This window comes from Olea europaea, chromosome 5, assembly GCF_002742605.1.
Source record: "Olea europaea var. sylvestris chromosome 5, O_europaea_v1, whole genome shotgun sequence".
NCBI classification, from domain to species: domain Eukaryota; kingdom Viridiplantae; phylum Streptophyta; class Magnoliopsida; order Lamiales; family Oleaceae; genus Olea; species Olea europaea.
In genome coordinates this window covers 2,995,855-3,003,218 of record NC_036241.1, presented here as the reverse complement: position 1 = coordinate 3,003,218, position 7,364 = coordinate 2,995,855, and the positions used below count along the sequence as shown (strand labels likewise).

At 31.3% G+C, this 7,364-nt stretch overlaps 1 pseudogene; it reads right to left on the bottom strand.

The window, feature by feature from the left end:
• LOC111394135 overlaps nt 1-1,740 on the bottom strand; it is a 3,965-nt pseudogene extending 2,225 nt beyond the window's left edge.
• Nucleotides 1,741-7,364: the final 5,624 nt, after the last annotated feature.

Sequence of the window (7,364 nt, the reverse complement as noted above, 5' to 3'; positions counted from 1 at the left end):
CAACCAAAACAATCATTTATAGGATTTAATGATTCCTAAGAGCAGATTCATCTTTTTGACTCTCTGTATTTGGTGCAGTCATTTGATTTGGTAATCAAAATAATAATGAATAGAAAAGTAATGGCTTGTTCGTCTATCTACGGCCAATCTACGGTAGAAGAGAAGGTTCCATCGGAACAATTATTTATTTCAGTTCAGAGTTCCTCCTTTCTTTTTTTTTTTTGAAAAAAAAAAAAGGGGGGGGGGGGGGGGGAATTAGTAAGTATATAATATTTCTCAATTACCTTGAGCCACTTTCTCACTGTGTTTCTGTGGCCAGTAGCAAAAACAATGGCATCATAACTTTTCGTTTCCCCATTAACAAATTGTATGCAATCTCCATTGATCTTACCGATGGATGGAAAAATCTGAAAAGAACGATGAATCTGGTTAGAAGCCTTCTCGTTTTGAGCGTTTAGGGAATAGAGAGTTAAGATTTGTGAAAAAAGAGGTATACCTTAATTTCTTGTGCTTTGATTTATCCAATGTTCCAACATCAATAACAGGAGATCGACCAGTTATCCTTTTGAGATAGAGTGGTCCCTTGCTTGGCCTTTGAAGGCCACAATCAGAATAATTTCCATTTTTAAATTTGCTCAAGGTCAGTATGATATCGTCAACCAGGTCACAAGGGACAAATTTCAATAAAAGAATCCTTAGTTGCACGATCCTCTCAGTAAGAACATGCACCTGAAGAGAAAAAAAATCATAATGATCACATTCAATTCTTGGAAAAGGTTGTCATTAATTTACCTATATTTTATAGGTGAATCAACTATAATTCATAATCTAAAATGGAAAACGAGTTAAGGTCACTAGTAATAGTGATAGTGTGTTCTATTATGCTACATGCACAAAAGTGTATATAAAACTACTATGAAAATAACAATTAGTGAATGTTTCCACACTACCAAAAAGGTGTTAGCGCAAAAGGTTAGCGACAAAATCAACTATATATTTTTCAAAAAATAAAATTAGACCAGGATTGAAAAATTCTATTGCTGATAGCCTGTTGCAAAATCTAGTTCTTAACGGTAAAAACGTGAAATGTTTAAATTCATGACGTGACAACCAAAGTCACTTACAGGATTGCTTACAAATATACTTGTTTGAGCTCCCCAGTTCGACAAATCATATGCAATTTCCATACCAGAATTTCCACAACCAACGACCAAGACATTTTTGTCATCGAATCTCTTGCCATTTTCATAATGGCTAGAATGCATTACCTCGCCATGAAAGTTATCTAAACCCGGGACATTAGGTATATACCCCTCACTATTCTCACCCGGTTGCGATGATAAGAAACTTCCCCTTGTATTTTTCTACCACATTAATAAGTGTATTTCTTACAATGACAAGCCACTTCCTTTTTTGCTCATCAAATGATGCAGACTCAACTGTCCTATGATAGATTGGATTAACGTTAAAATGGGAAGCATAGTTATCCAAGTATTGGATAAAACCAGTTCTGGACATAAATGTGGGTGCATTTTGTGGGAATGTCATGTGAGGAAGTTCACAAAATTGCTTTGCTAAATGAAGCTTTAGCCTATCGTAAGACCGTTTCTTCCAGAGGGAAGCACAGCAGTCTTCCTTCTCTAGAACAATGTTGGGTATATTTTGGAGGTTTAGACAAGCAGAAGTTGCTAAACCAGCTGGCCCTCCCCCTACAATCAGAGCTATAGTTTCTTGCTGCATTTTCTTATTTCCTTGACTGTTGGAAAAATTCACATTGATTACACATCGATCACTACATCTCCTTAAATAGGTTAAAAAAAAGGCACAAAAATGGACTGTCTGATCCGATCATTTAATTCTTGATTTGAAATAAAAGTCTTTCTTAATTAAAATGAGAAATTCACATTGATTACACATCGATTACTATATCCCTTTATATAGGTAACAAAAAAAAGCACAAAAATGGACAGTCCGATCCTATCATTTAATTCCTGTTTTTAAATAAAAGTCTTTCTTAATTAACATGATTATGGACATAAATTTTATCCTTATATTTTTTTTATCAAATTTCTTTAAATTTTCCAAGTTTTTTTTTTTTTTTTGAACTCCTTCAAACAAATGGTAATTTCCATTTAATAGTTGGTGGGATGCTAGATATTTTACAATATTAGTGAAACTCAAGCATAAACAAAGATAAGAATTAATAAATATAATATACACAACTACGTGCTAGAATTTTGTATCGAAAATTGGTCATGATTAGTTTTAAATGATTACTTAAGTGGATTTCGTTATTTGATGAATGAGAAATTAAGCCAAATTTAAGCCACTTAAATGCTTGAAATTATTGGAAAATCGTATAGAATCTTGAAAATATTTGGATGGAAAGTTGTGTCTTTTCATATGGAAGATCATGACTTCTGGTATGATTATTTTTCAATAATTGTCTCTTCATGTATAGATATAAATTTCAAGAAATGCGTCTTTTGGTATGGTTGTGTCTTTTGACAAACCTTTCTAACTACTATATATGGATCCCATGTGTTTGGATTTTATCATTCATTTTCATAATTCCATATAATTTCTTTTTGTTTATATTGTGTAAAAACACTCTGTAGAAGTGGTTTTTTCTTGCATAAGATTAGGATTCGGAAAAGAGAGAATTTCGTTTGAGTTCGTTGGCCTAAGCTATTTGGAGTGCTACTATGGCTTGACATGGTTGTTGTCTCTTGGGAGATGATGTTAAGGGATATAATCATGTGGAATAAAGATGAAAATATAGATCAACTTATAAGATTTTGAGCTACTTCTCTTAACAAGGTTGACTTTATTGAGATGAGCATCAAGTCTTAAAATGGTATCAGAGCCCATTAAGCTCCAACAAACGACTCGATTCGATTAAGACTCAATAAATGAGCATCGAATTTCTAGATTGATCTGCTCAAACGAGCCACCATCTTGCTGAGGCATGTTAAGGGATATAATTCCACATCGAATAAACATGAAAATATAGACCAATTTATAAGATCTTGTACTACTCCTCTTAACAAGGTTGACATTATTAAGATGAACCATGTTCACCTCTATCTACTAATGCTTGATTTGGTTTATTTATTTATTGTAATTTTATCATAACAAAATTACAATATCTTGAGACGTGTGAATTAGAATTCTAATATCACTTAATTCTAAGTGAGAGTCGCATGTTAGCAATTTGATCAACTTAACCATCAATTTCATATTACTCATATTGTTGGGATTGACTTGTTAAGTTTGTACATCGAATCATTAAATAACTTTTAATTGACATATTAGATAATCTCAATATTTTGTTAATGTAATATATTAAAGTTACCCATAGTTAGCAAAATTAACGTTGTTATTTGCTTATTTTCATTTAAAATGAATGAATTTTTTTACTTAATTAAGTAGAATAATTATAGCTTTTTTTTCACATTTTTTAATTCGAACAATAAATCATTAGCATAAATATATATACTCAATAGGTGATGTGAAATAATGTAAAACCCATAGGGTTAATAATCGAAATGGTCACTGAACTTTGTAAAAAATTTTCACGGGGTCATTGAATTTTAAAAATCACCCAAGTTATCACCGAACTTTGCAAAAGGTTTACACGAGATCACTGAATTTTAAAAATTGATTTATTCACCACTAAACTTTACAAAAGAATTTCACGGGGTCAGTGATTCAGTGATTTCCTGTGTAACTTTTTGTAAAGTTTAGTGATGAATTTGATGATTTTTAAAATTCAGTTACCCAATGGATCCTTTTTGCAAAATTCAGTGATCCCATGAAATTTTTTTATAAATTTCAGTGATGACTTGGGGTGATTTTTAAAGTTCAATGACCCCAAGAAAACTTTTTGCTAAGTTCAATGACTATTTGGGTCATTAACTCAAAACCCACACAATAATTGAGCTAATGACATAACAGAAGGATTTGGGCAATTAGTGACAAGAGAGCTTTCAAGTTGGGTAAAGTTAATATGTATTTGAATTTAAGTCTCATCAATATCATTCATGCAAGATAGTTTTCTTGCCGACTTTATTCCTAAGATATGAATAGAAGGAATGAAAGTTTAAATTAAAAAATTATGAGATGAATATGACATTCGTGAGAAGGAACATTAATTTGGTACGTAGTAACAAACATTGTACAGTTCGATAGGAAATACAGATATATCACTATGCTTTGCACGATCCTTTGCTATTCTTGTGGTTTAATACTTCTTCATATGTTTGCATGTTTTCTTAAAGATATAGAAATGTCACATATGAAGATATTTTTTGTTCTAATAGAGAGAAATTATTAAAGAAATTAAGAATATTGATTTTCATATTCAAATATGTGTATTTAAGTCATGGAGAAATATTAAAAGGGATAAAAGTATGGGGATTCGTGATTTAGTATTTGTCAATTACTTGAGTTTCATCACGCTTTCACATTAATTAGATTAGATTAGTTTACTTAACATACATATGAGATAGTTAATATAAATACTAAATCTCATCTAATTTGCCTATTTGAAGTTAATTAGAAACTAGATTAAATACTTAGTTCTCGTGAAAATGATACTTTACTCATTACATTGTTACTTGGCTATGATAATAAATGAGCACTCAATAAAGGCAAGAAAAGCTACTGCTGAAGGCATTCATTAATTTAAGAAAGAAAGCTACTCTTGAAATGAGCTAAACAAAAGAACAAAGCTAAGAATGAAATGAGAAAATTGAATTCATTGAAATATTATAAAGTAGGCTATTTATAGCAACAGGACCAACTGAATTTGTAGGAAGTCTCTCAATAATCCAATATAATAGGTTTATCCCTAAGACTAGGTAGAAAATAGGTAACACTCCAGAGACTAGGTAAAAGCTTTATTCATGAAAAAACTGAACTTTCTCACTTAAAAAAATTAATAATAAATTTCTAACAATTCCTCAAACTAATGAGTAAAAACACGAGTTTTATGAAAACCAGCTACTGGGCCCCAAGTAGCCTCCTGAACTTTTGAAATGCAATAAATTTGAGGGTCTTTGTGAATATGTCAGCAATTTGGTCTTTACTCTTATAAAAAATAAGATCAATTGAACCATTGTAGACAAGTTCTCATAGAAAATAATATTTTGCATTATTTATTTGCTTCTTCCATGTAAACAAGGATTTTTCAAGAGTTTAATTATTGAACTGCTCTCGCTATAAATCTAAGTAAGTCCATGTTGCTTGAAATAAAGTTCTCCAAGAATCATTATCAACAAAATAGCTTGATCGATGAGCACTAGCTGTTGCAGCTACAAACTTAGCTTTTGTAGTTGATAAAATGACAATTGACTACTTATTAGATGACCATGAGACAACCTCTAAACCCAACCTGAAAATTTATCCTGAAGTACTTTTTGGATCGTCAGAGTCTCGAGCATCACTATCAGTGAAACCAATAAAATTTGATTTTTCTTCCATTCTATAGTAAAACCCAAAAGCAACAATACCTTGCAATTATCGAATAGTTCTCTTGGCAGTTAGAATATGCATCTCCTTTGGGCATTCCGTATACCTTTTAGTAAGACTTACTATATACGTTATGTTAGATCTTGTTGCAATTTAATACATCGAGCTTCCGATAATTTGCTTGTAAACAGTGTTGTCAACTTTATTTTCTCCAGAGTTTGTATTAAACTTCAAACCCATAACGCTTGGTGCTAACAAAATTCATCTTAAACCTATCTAAAATTCCGTGCACATGCTTCTTTTGAGAAATAAAAATACCATCACCTGATTTTACAACTTCTATGCTAAGAAAATAATGCATCAATCCAAGATCCAGCATATCAAATTCAAGCATTATAGACTTCTTGAATTTTTCAAACACAACACTATCATTTCTAATATAAAAAGATCATCCACAAATAAGCATGCCATGTGCATTGTGCCTCCAACTTCATTTTTTTTAATAAATAATGTATGTTCATAAGGACATTTTTGAAATATTTCCTTCAAAAAATAGGCATCTATATGACTATACCAAGGCCATAGAATTTTTTTCCCTTTTAAAAACTACTGGAATTTTTTGTTCAATAATATTACTATTATATGATCACGTGCTTTCTTCATAAAAGGCTAACATCACGACTGACAACAATTTTCTTGGTGAGTAGATTGTATAATTTATAAGCTTTGACTGAACACTTATAAGCTTTTGACTGAACACTTACCCCAAGAAAAATGCATTTTTCTCCTTTACCATCTATTTTTTCTTTTCTGATTTGGAAAATATGCATATTCAATCCATCCTAACATTCGAAAATGATCAACAACTGATTTTTGCCCACTCCATATTTCTTCAAGAGTTATGTTTCGATCAACTAGTGTGGGGCTTCTGTTCAAAAGATAAATGGTCCAATTCACTGCTTCAAGTTAGAATATTTTAGACATGTAATCTTTGCAGAAGGCTTCACACCATATTAAGAATAGTGCAATTTTCTCTCTCACTTACGCCGTTTTGTTAAGTCTAATAGGCTATAGTCAATTGTCTTTTAATTTAATGATTGTCACAATTTTTTTCAAATTATGTGAGTTAAACTCCTAAATGTCGATCAATACATAATATCCTGATTGAGCTACCAGATTCTTTCTCACCTGATGCCTTGAACCTTTGAAAGGCTATAAAGGTTTCTGATTTTTCTTGCAGAAAGTATACTCAGGTTCTCGGCTAAAATCATTAGTACACAATATAAAATACCATTTACCTCCATTTGACATTGGTTTGATCGATCCACATAATTTTGAATGCACATGTTTTAGTATCTTTCTTGCCCTCTGGGACTTTCCTTTTGGGAAAGCGTCACGATCTTGTTTGTTAACAAAGCATTCTTTAAATATATCTAAAGGAGACTCAAATTTTGGAAGGCCTGCCACCATATTTTTCTATTGCAAGGTTTCAATCCACCAAAATTAAGATGGTCATAGCAAAAATATCATAACCACACACTATCCTATAATTTGGCACAGAAGCAAGAGTAAGTAGAGTTGTGGAGACCCAACAAACAATAAACATATTATGTACACAATATACAACTATATTGCACATTAGATTCAAGTAATAGTGACCTATTCATTTTTCTCTTCGTCGGAGAAATTACCAATATTGGTTTCTTTCTATTTCCATTTGATATAGTAGGTTTCTAGATTTGGTTTCACAATGAAGACAATACTGGTGTGTTATTATTATTATTATTATTATTATTATTATTATTTTCATTTTTTTGTTTTTTTTGTTTTGGATCTTATGAAGTAGACCGGGTTCAAACAATATGGGCGTTATAGTCATTTGAGGGTAAAAA